The 18,145-nt window shown below is 33.4% G+C and overlaps 1 protein-coding gene across 1 annotated transcript in view; it reads right to left on the reverse strand.

Moving 5' to 3' along the window:
- The window catches only part of ROBO1 (roundabout guidance receptor 1), a 1,014,586-nt gene that overhangs the window by 643,122 nt on the left and 353,319 nt on the right, over window positions 1-18,145 (reverse strand). The gene's annotated exons all lie outside the window — the stretch shown is intronic.

Consider the following 18,145-nt stretch of genomic DNA (forward strand, 5'->3'; position numbering starts at 1 on the left):
AAACTATTGCTATGAATAGAACAAATAAGCAAATTTACTTAGTAGTTCCATTGATATACCTTGTACGTATGACTTTGTTTTTACTTCCTTTACTTTTAAAAGATTGCTTGAACTTTTTACCAAAGAACCACATAAGTCCTCTAAACTAGAGGATTATACCATTCTTTTCTTGTCTGGCTTATTATTTTAATATGATAGTCTTTGTTTTAGAAAATGTGACCAAATGATGCATCAAAGTCACCTATATGATTAGTGGGTTTATGATATTTCTTCTAGTTATGCAAGTTATACAATATAGAGATTTGGTATAGATTGCTGTGCCTTAAATTACTTTTTCACGTAGCAGCTTAACATACAACCCAAAAAACCCTGAAAATACAAACTCTATAACTCCAAAGACTAGAACATTATACTCCAAGCTCAAAATCTATTTTCTGGGCAAGTCATAGTTTGAGGATATTAGATGTCACAGGTTTCCTGGGATATTTAACACCTTAGGTTATTCCTCATATTATTTCTATTTTGGGGGTTCTTGTGTCCTCAAACAAATCAATTTCTCTTATATGTCAATATTCCACTCCAAAAGTATTACTCCAACAATTCATTATGGCATGGTATCCTTGTGTCTTGAGGGCTGCAGAAAAAGGATACAAATTCTGGTAGGCTCAGCCAAGCTGGAAAGGTTCTAAGTACTGATTGTGCTATCCAAGGACTGATCTAGTTATGCATGGTGAGGATTTTACTAGGTAATGTATGTGTTCTTTGCTAATGGCAACTGAAAAAGGAGGGAAGGGAGGATTGAGTCAATCAATCAACCAGACATAGGAAACAGGTATGAATAAGTTCTAAACATTATTATTGAATCAATCAATTAATCTAAGGCATTAAAGTGAATAAAAGCAATCTTAAGAGTTTGAGGGTTTTAAGTTCTTGGAAGAAGTAAAATGGCATCACACAGAAAGCATATTGGGATTGGCTGAAAAGACTCAGTCATTCCCTATAAGTTTTTTTTTTATTTTTTAATTTTAAACCCTTAATTTCTGTGTATTGACTTATAGGTGGAAGAATGGTAAGGGTAGGCAATGGGGGTCAATTGACTTGCCCAGGGTCACACAGCTGGGAAGTGTCTGAGGTCGGATTTGAACCTAGGACTCTAGTCTCTAGGCATGGCTCTCAATCCACTGAGCTACCCAGCTGCCCCCTATTCCCTATAAGTTTTGAAGAAAATAGAAAGCTAATCCCTAGTGCTTTGAGTATCTAGTTCCAGCCATCGGCCAGGAAAGAAATCTCTTTGTGGGATGAAATTGGTGAAGAATCTCTGGCTCCTTCCTTTTTATTAAAGCATGACTTGGTAAAAGCCAAAGAGTCCTAAGATTTGGGTTTTTCATCAGTGATCTAACAATATTTCCAAAACAATCATCATTTGAAAAAGTGCTGGGAGCTAAGGGACAACTAGACATAGTCAGGAAATCCAGCTTCCACACTGCAAGGGACCCTCTAGTAGGCTACAATATACATATTAGTATAATTAAGGATTTGGAGAACATATATGCTACATTAATATATTGTGAGTTCCCATGAATATCATTATTTGTAGATAAAATTGTGCTGATTATATTAGATGCAAGAAAACTATTGAGCCTGCTCAAAAAATTCATAGCCAATCAATCAGTGAGCTTTTAAGTACCTATTAGGTACCAGGCACTCTGTTAACTACTGGGAAAGCAGAGGCAAAAGTAAAATAAGCCCTGCCTTCAAGAGGTTTCCATTCAAATAAGGGAGTTAGAATATGCATAAATATATCCAATAGTTTTACAAATTATATGGAGCTTTAAATAGGAAGGCATTAGAAGATCAAGGAGATGTGGCAGACGTCTAGGGGAGGAACTAGGCAAGGTCTCATGCAGAAGGTAGAAAAAGGAAGTCAGGGATTCCAAGATGTGGAAGTGTCATTAGAAAAGCATTCCATGTATAGGGACCAAAAAGTGAAAGTAAATGCAGGGAAGGAACATTGAACTTGCACTTTTTCTCACCATGCTACTTGTTCTCCTGCCATCATCCTCATCTTTCCCTCCTCTACAGGTTGCACCCTGGGTTGGGCTCTCTTCCTCTGATCAGGGAGCCTGCCTTATCTTTTGAGGAATCAGGCCTCCACTGTACTTCCTATCTTCTCACCATGCATATATTCTCTGTACAATTATAGAACTCCTTTATTTATTGTGTTCCCCCATTAGAATATAAGCTTGAGGGCTGGGACTGTCTTGCTTGCTTTTATTTGAATCTCAATTTCTTAACATTTGGCACGGAGTAACTGTTTCATACATGCTCTATCTCTGTGTCTCTCTTTGACTCCTGAATTTCTGATCTCAAATTGAAACTGCAATCTCTGAAATAATCATTGTTTTCTTAATAGTCAAATCCAATGACTTTTTCTCAATCTTCAGCCTTCTTGATCTCTTTCTGCAGTTGTCACTATTGAGGACTTTCTCCTGTTCTTTCTAAAAAAAATTCTCATGTAGAATTTAAGAAGCAGCAAATAATATAAGAATTTCCATATATGAGATTGAATTGAAGAGTTTGTATGCAAAACTTCAAATCTTTCATTTATAATTTACTTTCTTGTTTTTTAGCATATAGCAAAATTGGCATGTAGATTTAAAAGGTCTGTGTTTTCCTCAGGGCCCCCTTCTATTCTCTTCTACACATATAAAACAATTCTTCAGTGATCTCTTTTATTTCTTTTCTTTTTCTTTTTTTTTTGGACAATTCTGTCCCTATAATTTTTTCCTTATTCTCTCCCCCTCTCCTTTTAAATCAAAAACAAAACAAAACAAAATGTGCATAGTAGAGCAAAATAAGTTCTCATATTATCTCTTTCTGAAAATTTGTCTCTTTTCGCTCTCCTGTCAAAAGGTATTCAGCATGCTTCATCATCTTTTCTCCAGAATCATGATCTGTTACAATGAAAAGAGTTCTTAAGCTTTTCAAATATATTATAATTATTTTTGTATATTGTTATATTAATTATTGTTTGCATTATATTCTCTTAACTCTGAACCTGTTTGTTTGAGTCTTCCCAAGTTTCTCTGAAATTATTCCTGTTGTCATTTCTGATGGTCCTACAATATTCCATTACATTCTTAAACCATAATTTGTTTAGCTATTCCTTAATTGAATGACAGTCCTTCTACATTTCTTCAGTTTTCTATAACAAAAATATCTGCTCTAAATATTTTGGTATGTATGAATCTTTTCTCTCTTTCTCAGATCTCTTTGCCCTAATAGTGGTATTGCTGGGTCAAAGAATATGTACTGTATAGTGATTTTGGGAGGCATAGTTCCAAAATCCTTTCACAATATCTCAGCTCTACTAATAGTGCCTTTGTGAGCCTCTTATTAAGCAGACACTATAATGATTGTTATATTCCATTTTACTTTTCTTTGGCATGAAATAGAACTTCCAAGTTATTTTAACTTAGTATTTCTAACTATTTGTGACTTGAGAATTTTTTTACATTTCTGTTAATAGTTGAGAAGTAAAAAAAATAAAAAAAATCAAACAAAAATAGTTGAGATATATTCTTTTGACCATTTATCTATTAAGGAATTTTTCTTACTTTTATATATTTGAATCAGTACTTTATATATCTGGAACTTACTAAAAATATTTTCTTTTCAACTAACTGTCATCCTTGTCATTTTAACTCTGTTGGTTTTCTTTGTATCCTAGTTACACATGCACCCTCCTTTCTAGGTTTTCGTGACTGCCTAATTTTTTCCCAACCTGCCTGTCTATTCCTTTCTGCTGGGTCTTTTTATTCATGCCTCACCTATTAATTGGGAATGTTGTCCAAGACTCTATCTTAGACCTGCTTTGCTTTTCTCCCTATACTCTCTCACTTGGTGATCTCATCAGCTCTGATAAGTTTAATTATGAATTATACACAGTTAACTCTAATATATATACACTATATATACATATATATACATACAAATATATGTATACACACTACATATATACATATATATACATACAATTATATATATATATATACATATATATATATATCTTCTGAGTTATAGTCCCTATCACAAATTGCTTTTTCAGCCTTTTGATTTCCTGAATCTCAAACTCAGAATTCCTTAAAAAGAACTCATTTTCTACCCCCCACAAAACATTCCCCCCACCCCTCTCGAGCTTTCCTATTAATCTTTGAGAGCACTACCATACTTTCAAATGCAGAAGGTGGCATGCTTTTTATCATCCTTCGCCTCCAAAATTTGATCATTCCACATATCTAATTAATTGCTAATTCTTATAATTTCTTTCTCTATAACAACTCTCAAATGTATCTCCTTATCTCCATACCTATAGCCACCACCCTCCTTTTCCCAATTAATGAAAGTGACCAGAATTTAGACTGAACCTGAAAACTGCATCCCTTAGACTAATAATATTGAAAGGAACAGATAGATATATATTGTAGCAAAGTACCCTCTCTCTCTGAGGAGAGTAGAGTGGCCACATTTCTGGCTCCAACTTATTGCTTCTCTTCCTGGCAAGAATTATAGTCCATTTTGGAGGAAAATGGTAAAGAAAAGGCTAGAGATATCATTCTGTCTCTCCCATTAAACAACAGAAGACATTCCCGTGCTACAGGTGGGAGACAGTCCTCTCAAAATAAGTGAAGTATTACTCTTAGATAAAAGAAAAGGGAACAGTGGATCTTAAGAATACTTAGATCTGTTTTCAAATATTTCTAGTGTTCTTATATAGAAGAGGGATTAGATTTGTGACTGGCTTCAAAGGATAAAAACAAAAGTAATTGCTTAAAGTCGCAAAGACATGATATGATATGATATGATAAACATTCCTTAAGCATCTACTATGTGCCCAGCATTGTGCTAAGTGCTAGGGATACACATAAGAAAAATGAAATACAATTCCTGCCTTCAAGGAGTTTATAATCTAATGGGGGAAGACAAAAGAAGCTGGGGTGGGGGGAAGATTTCTATTTGATATACAAAAAAAATTTCTTCTTTTTTTTTTTTAACCCTTACCTTCCATCTTAGAGTCAAAACTGTGTATTGGCTCCAAGGCAGAAGAGTGGTAAGGGTAGGCAATGGGGGTCAAGTGACTTGCCCAAGGTCACACAGCTTATAAGTACCTGAGGCTTGATTTGAATTTAAGTCTTTCTAAGTCCAGGTCCAACACTTTCTTAGAGAAATTCAGATAGTCACAAGCTTGTAAAACTATATCTTTGCAATTTAACTTTCAATAAAAAGCAACACTCAATAGCTTTTAATGTCTTTGTACTTATACTCCATTGCGCCTAATTCTTTTCTCCATGCAGAGGTCTAGTGTTTCTTCAACATGACAGCCCTTCAGATATTTGTAGATAGTTATCATGTCTTCCCCTTTTCCTACCTCTACTCTTCTCTTCTTCAGGTTATATATTTCTACTTTATAAAAAACTAGCTATCATGTTGCATGGACTCATGATGCTTGTTATGATTATCAATGCTATTTTCAAATAGTAATACCTAGTACTGAAAACAACATATACATACTCTACAAATACATTTTTATGACCAGATAGGATTTACTTTGAACATATGAACACATTTTAAACATTTATTGGATATTAAATATTCAAAATCAGACACTGTATTTGATATTAGGTAAATATGTCTATTATGTACTAGTATTATGTCCATTAGTAAGTTCATTAGCTCCCAAATGATAAAAAATAAAAACAGAAATTAAGAATTAAAAAAAATTAAAAAAATAAGAAATTACAGAAGGTTATTAGCAAAGTGATATCAGTTACTCATTTATCTATTCTTGGTTTTGTATTGTCTCACTTACCCTGCATTAATAATCTTTTCCCTCAAGTGACTTAATTCAATGCTAATTTCATATTGAGGAAAAAGCTTCATTTTATCATTGAAACAGAAGAATTATGGCAGAAAATGACTATAATCTAAGTGTTGTGGTTCCTATCTGTCCACTTATTTTACTTGAAATAGAACAATCTAAACAATTGGCTTAGGGCAGATATTCAAAGATTATTTCTGATTTGTTTCTTTTTAAAAGGAACTCATTCATTTGTTAGCAAGATGAGTAACCCAAAAACTGAATGGAAATAAAAAGATAACACATGTAGAGCTTACTGTTTTCAAGAAGTGTTAAAAATCTTTCTGGCCAAAAAATATATTTTCCCCGTTGGCAGAAAATTCCCACTATTAACCTTGCTCCTTATGGACCTCTGGAAAATATGTGCATTTGAACCAAACATTAAGCTTCTTGGGAGGGGCAACCTGATTGATTTATTGCTTCCCATTATCACTAAACAGAGATCAGGAACCCAAGGGAATAATATGTGTAATCAGTAACTTTTGTTGGGGGCTGAAGAATAAAACAGATCAAATGGAAGGTTGAAGTGTCATCTAAGCCCTTGAAGGGCAGTTCTCTGCCCCTAACTACCTGAGGTTTGGCTGGAGGAGAGGGACTTCCAATTTTCAATCCAAATTGTTTGTGATCTTCAAAAAAGAGATGTCAAAGAACAAATTTTCCTTCTTTACAATTTGAGTTAATTTATTCACTTAAAACATAGGAGAATAAGAGAAAAATTATATGGAAAACACAAACTTTGGATATCATAAGCAATTTTTGTGCACATATACATTTGTGTATATGTACACACACGCACATACATGCACACACACACACATACAAAGCCAGGATCAGGACATGGAACAGAACAAAGAAGTATTCTTTGTCCTTTTAAACAAAGAAACTAACAATTTATATAATCTCCCCCCGTCCCCCAATGCAGTGGTAGTTATAGTAACATTGTAGGGAGGAAGACATGAGAAAATGGTCTTGGGAACTGCTCAGAAGCCATTTCAATCACCCCAAATGTGTGGTCATTTTGAAAAAAAAAATGGAATAATCAAAGCTGAGACTGAAATACTGTTGAATTTAAGCCTCACTTTTTTTTTTTTCATGTTTAGGGAAAAATAACAAGGCTCTACTAAGACTTTCAAATAAAAAATTATTTGAATTTCCAGGGTTTTTAACTATTGTCCTCTTCTCCATAGATTCTGCTAAAGAATACAATAAAGATATTTCTTAGCACTAAAAATGCTCAGCAGAAGGGCAGTAGGCATCGAGGACTTTGAGATAAGACCACTGTTTGAACTGTTAATTAACAGATGTGTCCCAGTGAAAAGAAGCTTGAGGCACAAGGGTTTTGTTCTAGCACAGATGAGAGACTTCTTACAGGATAATCTATAATTTACAGGATTTTTCAGACTGGCTGGATAAGCTGATGGTTCTTGGCACCTATGGCAAAGAAGAAGGGCAGTCTTTTTTTTTCCATCAGGCACCATGCCAATTTAACAGATGGTCAGAAATATATAGAGAAGATGCCTGTTGTATGTATTATGCTTGTAGAGAATGGTTCTCAGTAAAAATGATAGAAATAGCTTTACCATACTGGGAGCTGAATACTAGGTTTCCAACAGAAATAGTTTCTTCTGGCACCAAAGAGAACACAAAGTCTCACTGACTGGGTTCCGGAAGACAAATAAGATGATCTTTATGAGTCAAAAGAAATCAGAAATCTATATTTTGCTAGAATTATGTCAATAAATACAAAATGCAAAATTCAATCAGAAGAATTAATGCAGTATATATGAAAAATGATTAATGTTTCCATTTTAATTTTATACACAAATATGTAAAAACATTGCAAAACAGATAACATGCATATTAGATAAACTGATACACCATATCAGAACTAGACTATTTATCTCGCTAGCTCTTGTCCAGACTACATCAAGTTCTTCCATTTTCCCTTTTGTCTGAATGGTTTGACCACTCAGCTTCAACAGCTTAAGCCCTTTTTCACTAGCATAACTATTTTTATGTAAGAATGTCATGAAATATTTGAAAAGAAATAAAAGGATTCAGGTTTTACTATACTTTATAGGAAAATATGGATTAGTCAAGATAATACAGATTTCCACAGCAGCATGGGCACTGTTTGTTTGCATGGATGCAAAATATTTAAGGAACTATGAGAGTATATTATTAATTTAAATAATGACGACTGGATTAAATGTCAATGAATACAAATGAGTTTTGGAAAACAAGTTTCATGTGAACCAACATATTTCACAGCTCACAGAGTTAGCATTTCACTAAAGCTGACCTTACTATGCTTTAGAGGTTTTTGGTAGAGCCTTGAACTACCCAATTTCAATTGATATTGAAGCTTCAACATTTTTGAGTGTTAATATTAGGCAAAGCCGTGTTGTTATTATTATTATTTAGTTTGTGGCAAAATACTTTTCAAATGTTAGAGGCTGATATTACTTTTGAGAATTAAGTGCTGATTTTTAGATGCAAAGCTATAGTTTAATCTCTAAATTATTATTTTTAATTTTATTCTTTAAACTGTTTTTGAATATTAATGATATATATCTAAAAGAAAATTCATAGATAAAAGGCTTATGACTCTTCTTACAATGTGGCATACTGATATATAGTACTGTAACCAAAGCAGAAACAACTAGCAGAAAGTTCTGGCAATGTCAAGAATTTCAATTATTAAAGTAGAATCAAGCTGACTAAACAACATAAATTGTACTCATAAAACACAGGAACATGGTAAAAACTACATTTAGCTTTCTGAAGACTAATCACTACTACTCACAACTACCTCTTTTTGGCCAGTTTATATGAATTAATTATATTTTGTGTCATTAAAAAAATCTACAAAACTAATTACTTAAAGAATAGCAGTCATGAAATTGTAATAATGGGTGTCAAAATTAATGAAATTTTAACACTCTCTTGGCAAGGTGTTTAACACATAGTATTTGTTTCACTTGATAGAACTATGCTATGTTTGGGTCTCATTAACTAAGCTGCAATTGCTAAGTCAGATAGTATATGTCTTAGAGATCAAAGCAAGGGGAAATGAAAGTAATTTAGACTAGTATGTGTTCTTACTTAGTATTAAAAGCACTGTATTGATTAGATTAGAAACTATTTGCTACAACTTCTCAAGAATTTAATTTTTACCATTTAGAAATAGGTTGATAAAATCTATTTTCAAAACCAGTAAATAAACATTTCTCTGAAGAGAAAGTTATCACTCCAGTCTGATCCAATTCAATTCAATTCAACAAACTTTTCTTAAATACCAACTGTATAAAAGGAAGAGTCTATGCTGGGGCCTGGAGAGTACAAAGTTTTCTTTAAAGGTAAGTATTGAAGTTGGGTGCAATCATTAAAAATATGGGAGAATACAATTTAAACAGTTTTGTGAACATATGATTTTACAAAACAAACATTAAAAACCTAAAGCAATTGGAAAATTTGATATGCAACGTATTCTTAAAAACAACTACCTAAAAATTAAAGATTTAGTTTTATTTAAAATGATCTGATTTTATACATTCGAATCAATCCAGATAATTGGATAAACTAAACTTTTTTGTAAAAGAAAAAATACTAATTTCTCTTACACTGAATAATATGTTCTGAGCATCATACCTATTACTCTGAGACATAACTACATATACTAGACATTTTTGTTCTAAGATGAATTTGACTATCATTTGTGTCTCTCTAAACAAATAAATAAGCATATAAATGTCATGACCAAGCAGTGAACTGAAGTCAATGAGCATAGAAAAAGGTATGATAAATTCTTTCATAAGATAAAATCCTAAGTTTTCTTAAAATTTTTCATTTTATAAAATATTATATAAGAAAAGAAATTTCCTAGGCCACAGTTATTAAATCAATAAATGGCTTCTAATAAAAAATTTTAAGCTAATAGATACTAGTTGGCAGTAGTATTGATCAATCTCTAATTTGCTAATACCTTGCTATTTCTATACTTCAGTCTTAACAGACACTGAAAGTTGCATATGTGAGCACTAAAAATAGGATACATGGTGATTATTTAGAATATATAGTGTTTTTAAAAATTGGCTTTCATTTTTGTGTGTGTGTGGCTGGTCCTCATTTTGTGGGATGTAGTGAATTGTTATAACTGTTTCCTGCCCTTTAAAAATTTTAAAAATCTTCCCAGGGAGAAGAAAAAGAATGTTTGGAATGTGGCTAAAGTCAGAATGTATAAAATGAAAGAATATTTACTAAATTTAGAAATTAAAAGTATAAGTGCTTCTTGCCAAAGCTAAATATTTGTTGTTTAAATTAAGATGTTAAGGGAGAGACATTTTTTCATTTACTTTTTTAATAATATCTGGCATACACTCTGTATGTCTGATTATTCTTACCATACACAAGGCAAGAAACATTTAAGAGCTTAGGAAGTGCTAGGCACTTTGCTAAGTGCTGGAGATGCAAATATGAACAAAAATAAAAGCATTCCTTGCCCCCAAGGACCTAACACACAAAAGGGAGCTGAAAAGATTTGTGTTGGGTTTGGGAGGAAGTACTGGAATGGGGAGATTCTGATTTTTTTTTAAGTGAAGGAAAGGTCATACATTCTGATATCAAGAGATTGTGGTGGTTTTTTTTTTTAAACACTTACCTTCCACTTTAGAATTAATGCTACATATTGGTTCTAAGGCAGAAGAGTGGTAAGGGCTAGGCAATGGGGGTTAAGTGACTTGCCCAAGGTCACAGAGTTGGGAAGTGTCTGAGGCCAGATATAAACCTAGGATCTTCTGTCTCTAGGCCTGGCTCTCAATCCACTGAGCTACCCAGCTGACTCCCTGAGACTATGATTCTTAAAAAAAAAACAAAAAAAACAAACAAAAAACCTTAAAATAAATATATGTTCTGACAATTCTGTATTTGCATTTGTTAAAGAGTACTGGTTTTAATCCTCAGATTGGTCTGTTTTCTCTTCCTTTTACACTATTTCTACAGTTTTCATGCTGTTGCAGAGGCTCTCCCTTATGGCTACACTACATTGCCTCTTCATCTTCACTTTATTATTCTCTGGCTTCCTACACAGCTCAAAATTCTTAGTCATGGCCTGTTTTGATTCTATCATTTCCTAGTGCTCTTTTATCTGGAAATTACTTTGTATGTATTTTGTGTTTAATTATCTTCTTTTTTCCCCTTTATTTAGAATATTTTCCCATGGTTACATGATTCATAATTCCCTCCCTCCCCTTTCCTCTCTGCTCCTGGAGCTGACAAGCAGTTCCACTGGGTTATACATGGATCATTGTTCAAAATCTATTTCCATGTTATTCCTATTTGCAATAGAGCAATCTTTTAACATCAAAAACCCAATAACATCCCCATCAAACCACATGATTGATCATATGTTTTTCTTCTGCATTTCAGCTCCCACAGTTCTTTCTCTGGATATGGATAGCATTCTTTCTCATAAATCCGTCTGGATTGACCTGGGTCATTGCATTGCTGCTAGTAGAAAAGTCCATTACATTCAACTGTGCCATGATGTATCAGTCTCTGTGTACAATGTTCTCCTGGTGCTGCTCCTTTCGCTCTGCATTAATTCCTGGAGGTCTTTCCAGTTCACATGGGATTTCTCTAGTTCATTATTCCTTTTCAGTACAATAATATTCCATTACCAACATATACCACAATTTATTCAGCCATTCTTCAATCGATGGATATCCCCTCATTTTCCATTTTTTGCCACCACAAAGAGCATGGCCATAAATATTTTTGTACAAATCTTTTCCCTTATTATCTCTTTGGGGTACAAACTCAACAGTGGTATGGCTGGGTCAAAGAGTAGGCATTCTTTTGAAACCCTTTGTGCATAGTTCCAAATTGTCCTCCAGAATGGTTGGACCAATTCACAACTCCACCGGCAGTATATTAGTGTCCCAATTTTGCCACATCCCCTCCAACATTTATTACTTTTCCTTGCTGCTATATTAACCAGTCTACTAGGTATAAGTTGATACCTCAGAGTTGTTTTAATTTGCATTTCTGTAATCAAAATGAATTTAGAGGACTTTTTTGTGTGCTTATTGATAGTTTTTATTTCATTGTGTGAAAATTGCCTATTCATGCCCCTTGACCATTTGTCGATTAGGGAATGTCTTGAACTTTTAAAAATTTCACTTAGTTCCTTATTTATTTGTGAAATTAAACCTTTGTCAGAGAGTTTTGTTATAAAAATGTTCTCCCAGTTTCTTGTTTTCTTTCTAATTTTGGTTACATAGGTTTTGTTTGTGCAAAGCCTTTTTAATTTGATATAATCAAAGTCATCCATTTTATTTTTTGCAATGTTCTCTATCTTTTTCTTGATCTTAAATTCCTCCCTTTCCCACAGATCTGACAGGTATACTATTCTATGTTCAACCTAATTTATTTATGATTTCACTCTTTATATTTAAGTCATTAAGTATAAATTTTTAATTAATCATGGCATAGAGTGTAAGATATTGGTCTAAATTTCATTTTTTCCATACTGTTTTCCAATTTTCCCAGAAGCTTTTGTCAAATAGTGAGTTCTTGTCCCAAAAGGTGAGGTCTTTGGGTTTATTGGACACTAGCTTGCTGGGGTCATTTACCAATGGGGTCTATTCCATTGATCCACCCTTCTGTCTCTTAGCCAGTACTATATTGTTTTGATGACCATTGCTTATCACCAGTGAGCTGGTCACCTTCTCCAGCCATGGCAACAATACAACAAAGAAAATACAAAATGTTCCTCAGTGCTTTGTTAACTCATCTCTACTGACAGTTGAAGAATGGTGAAAAAGAAGGTAGTAAGTGCTAAGAATTATGTTATTTCAAAATTATAAATATAACTATTGCTTACTTGTTGGCATGTTAAGTGTCTAGAGATTTACAAGTGGCTGTGCTAGCTAGTAGAAGAACTAAAGAATATCAATCTAGACATTTTTACAGTACATGAAATTAGAAGAAGAATAAAAAATAGAGATATAAATAGTACAGCTCATGAGTATTCTTCAAAGAGAGACATAAAGAAGTTGGTTTTATTGTGAATCTAAAGGAATAAGAAATAGCATTCCTTTGTCCAATTTGTTACAAAATAGTCATTGTACATGGTAAGCATTTGCAAAATTAATACCATGAAGATAACTGAAGTTTAGAGCTTAAGGACAGGATAAGATAGAAACATTCTATGAAGAATTCATTAAAACTCCTCAAATTAAATCTACATGTACTTTAATATTTATAAGTTCAATGTAGACATATAAATGGACATGGAGAAAGCAAGTTTCAAGAATAAGAAAAATAAGAGAGGCCACAAATATTTCATACTTGAATACTATGAATACTTCTTCAAGAAAAGTGTTGAGAACACTTGACATGGCAAGTACCAAATTGCTTCACATTGACAGAAATGAAATTGATTATATTCTGAGAGGAAACAGATGGTTACCAATGTGGGAGACATTTTCAAATCATCTGCCTGTGTACAAACAACCCATAAACTTGTTAGTGAAAACATGAAAACTGATGCCAAGTAAGTAGAAACAATAAAAATTAGAATAAATATATGCATTTAAAGTAACCCCTGTGTAATCTATTTAAATGAGAAGTTGTTGTTGGAAATACGGAAATGGATAAAAAAAACCAGATATTGACAAAAATTATTAACATTTCTAAAGTTTTTTTTTCTTTTTTGTAAAAGACTAGACCTTTAGCCTGATCATTTTGAGTGTACTTTTGGATGAAATTAGAAGGAAAAGGGTTAAAAAGTGAAATTACCTATAAATATTTATGTGATAAATGCTTTAATCTATCAATGGCAATTAAGCCACCTCATATGTTTTTCAAAAGATGAGATTTAAAGCTGGATTAGAATAAGTATACCAAAAAGAGGTCCATAATGGAGGGTTCATAATTTTGAAGAGGTTGAGGGATTATATCTCAAGATATTTGGAAGAGGAAAGGATAGCAAATGTTTTGAAAACATCATAGACATTATTACAAATAAAAATTGAATGAGAAGATATCAATAACTGTTGATATATACTTTCTTCTCACTACAAAATTTTTATGAAAAACATCTATAGATGTTTTGAGAGTATCTTTGATGACATAAGGCAGTAGTTCCCAAACTTTTTTGGCCTACCGCCCTCTTTCCAGAAAAAAATATTACTTAGCCCCCTGGAAATTATTTTTTTTTAATTTTAATAGCAATTAATAGGAAAGATAAATGTACCTGTGGCCATCACTGCCCCCCTGGGGTGGTGGCACCCACTTTGGGAATCACTGATGTAAGGGCTTTCACAAATGATGTTTTGAAGCAGATTAGAACTTGAATATGCCAAGAAGTCAAAATCTTACTTTTTTTAACAAGAAAAAATATTTGATTCAGTAGAGAAAAATGCTTTTTTACAAGCTTATGCCTAATTTAAAAATTACAAAAAATTTTTTTAAAGATGTTAACAATATAGACACTTTTTTTCCAAATATTCTTTTGTACTGAATTGCATGATCCACACAGAAGAGGGATTCTCTAGAGTTGGTAAGGCGAGAAAGCTATCCCTATTTTTGGTTGCATCACATTGCATCATTTTGAGAAACCTTCTAAGAGAGATGTATAAGTATTCAAAAGTTCAGTTTAATCATGAGAAAAACAAAGTGGACAAAGAATTCCTCTTGTCCAAAATATAATGTACAGTTGTACATGGGACAGTCCTCCAAAGTAGAAGATGGATGGTGAAATAAGCCTGGAAATGAATAAGACAAGAGTGGTTGATTGTGAAATTGTGCAGTGCTTTTAATGATTTCCATTTTTCCCCCTCTGAATCAGAAAACATCGATATTTTCTGATAGTTGAACTCACTGATGAAGTTTGGTAGCTTCATGAGATACAACTTTCTCTGAAAAATTATTGACCAAAGGAATATAAAGATGGGCATGAGTTGCTGTACCACTACATTACCAAACAAGAAATGAAAAAAGACTTATAATAAAGGGTATTTTCAAAGAGAACTATGATCAGAAAATGAAGTCAGCCATATTGAAGGTTTCACTTGCATCCATTCAATGCCAAGAGATTAGGAGGAAGACCTTTTAGCATATTGTATTTTGAGATAGCACATTTAAGTCATATAGAATGAAAAAGCATAAATAAATCCTAATCTAAAGTCATTTCAGTATCCATATCAATGATATTGTAGATATATCAAAGTACTGTTTAGTGAATAAAAGAATGCTTTTCTCTGGTGAACATAATTTTTTTTCTATTGTTTTCATACAGCTCTCCATACAAGATTGAAAGTGAGTAGAAATGTGTGACTAAAACTTACATATCTGATATTAAAAATATTTAGATGGTTCTAACAAACAGATTTTTGGTTAAGCTAGTGTAGTATTTTTCCCCTTGAGATAGAGATCATTTGAATCTCAGAAAAGTCGTGTCCAGTCTTTTTTGCCCACCCATTATGTCACCTAGCTGCCCCATTCCTACTTCACAGTCCATCACACTTTCATAGTACTGAGCTTAGCTCAACACAAAATATACTCCATACACTTTATGCTCTCTTCAAATAGTTCAATTCTTATAAGATCAAATATCTTAAAAACTACATGTTGAATTGAATTCATATACAGAGACACATTATTTTTGTTATTGTTTATTGTATTTGGAAGTACATTGGTTACTCAGGGGCCTCTGACCTTGCTCTTTCTTAAGCATTATGGCCACTTCACTCTCTTCAGGGCTCATCATAATGGTGCTATACTTAGTGTGGATACCATATTATCTTTACTGTATTGTGGCTCACAAGTCTGGTGCTCAAGTGCTCCACTAAGATTAAGCTTTTGTAGTACTAGGGATTCCTGGTATGTACTACCATGCCAGAATTGGCTTGTTTATTTTTATATATGTCAAACATTTGAGAATAAGCCTTATAATTGAATGAAATATTTGATAATCAAACTGTTCATTTTGATCAATGATCATTTTTTAATCATATAGAACTTTTTAAGGAACAGTATAGCTCTCAAATTGCTAAATTGAGGAACACAATAAGAGCAACTGTTATTCCAGATGCAAGAGGGGCCTGGCACATGAACAGTGTCATGGATTCAATTTCCCACATGGAAGAGTCTGGGGAGTTTATGTTGATGTAAAATATAAGTCCCTTGGGGCAACTTTGTAGCATGCTTAGGAATTTTTATTTAGTATTATTCATTTAACTAAGTCAGTGATGGGCAAACTACTGCCCACCGGCCAGATGCAGCCCCCTGAAATGTTCAGGCAGCACGACATTATTCCTAATCTGACAAATACAATGAGTAGGATACAATACAATGAAACTTCGAAAGAGTTGCCTTAGAAACAGACTGACAGATGAGCATTTCCTTTCCTTTGGCCCCCTCTTTAAAAAGTTTGCCCATCACTGAACTAAGTGATGGCCAGTAGGCTCTTTGGCTGCAGTTGTAGAACCAGAAAAGGGGACACATTCAAAAAGGCTTTATTTGGCCTCAGCCTCTCTTTTGCTTTGACTTTCATTGGATGATGTATTTCTGCTAAACAGCATTTGGTAAGAGACAGTGTGGAAAGAACAGAGGACTCTGCCCCACTCACTATTTAATGTTGATAGGTGACCCTTTGAAAATAGGCCTTGGTCTTCTGCCTTCGTATTTGCTCTTTTGTTTTAGGTGAAGGAAGCTGTCATTCATTTCAAAAGTTCAGAAGAGAATCATCTGGGAGTCTGGAAATCTGAGGCCTGTGAATTCGTTCAAGTTTTATAGCCAGTAGGAATTCCAATTTTAGATGTGGATTTTGGTGGGAACAATGCTATGTAGTTTAAGATTACTTTAAGTCAGAGCCCTGTGTTATTTGGAATTTTGGGGGTTCCATTGAGAGGTATTTGAGGCTCATTTGAGCCTTGGAATACTTAGATGTGTGGCAGACTTCCTGTGGACATTTGGGGGACTTTGAAACTACATTTTCCATGATTCAATGGCTTTCTGGTTTCTGACGTGATGATGTGTACCAAGGTGGAGCATGGCTTAAATTGGGAGGTCGGGCTTGGGACTTCCTCTTTTTGGTATGTAGGAAAGGTGAGGGAAGGTACAAAAGGTAAATGGCTGATGGTGGCAATTTGAAATGATCTTAGCCAGGCTTGTGGCCATTTCTTTATTATACCAAAATGGCCCTAATTAAAATATTACTTCTTCTTTTACTCTCAGTCTCTATTATTTTTAATTATTACAGCCCACTCTTCTCAGGGATAGAGGGAGTAGAGTTGAGAACATGCCCCGAAGGTATTTTTTAAAATATCATCCTTTAAATAAATTAATTACTATAAAATAAATTAAATAAATAAACTTTTGAAAAAGCTAATTGGGGTTAAGTGATTAAATGGAAATAAGGTGCTAGTCAATGGTTGCTAACAAAATAAGGATTTGGTGTTAACTAAAGACACCCTGGTTCCTTAAAGGCATCCCTAGGTCCCTGAGGAAGATAATAAAAATATCTAGCATTTATATAGTACTTTAAAGCTTACAAACACATTACATGTTACTTCATTCAATCATCACAACTACTTTTAAAGATAAGTGCTATTATTGTCCCCATTTTAAATGTAGATGTTAAATAACTTGGCCAACGCCACATAGCTAACAAGTATCTGAGGCAAGATTTTAAGTTGTTTTCTTGACTCCCAATGCTACCTAGTTATATGTAAAAGAAATGTAGCAGCCTGATTCTATGATAGTGAGACCCAAAAGGTACTTGCTATCTTCAAACCTGGACCCTTTCTACTCTTCTTAATTTTCTACCCTCATGCATGCTGTGATCTAGCTATACTGACCTTCTCTCACTTTGTTTTTGCATTGATCTGACTTAAATTCTCTGATTTCCTTTAAGATTCAATACAAATCCTCATTCTTCAGGAAACTTTTTCTGATTCTCTTCCATTCTCTCCTCACTCCATTCTGAAATTATCTTCCATTTATACTGTAAAGAATCTATAGGTACATAGTTATTTATATGTTGTATTCTCCATTAGAATGTGAACTTCTTGAGAGTAAGGACTATCTTTTTGGTTTTCCTTTTACTCCTAGCACTTAACATAATTTATGACACATATTAAGTTCTTAATATTGATTTATTGATGATAATCACCCCTGAATCACTAAATTTTCCCAAGAAGGCATAGGTTTATTATTTTTTTG

This window comes from Gracilinanus agilis, chromosome 3 (genome assembly GCF_016433145.1).
Source record: "Gracilinanus agilis isolate LMUSP501 chromosome 3, AgileGrace, whole genome shotgun sequence".
Lineage (NCBI taxonomy): Eukaryota > Metazoa > Chordata > Mammalia > Didelphimorphia > Didelphidae > Gracilinanus > Gracilinanus agilis.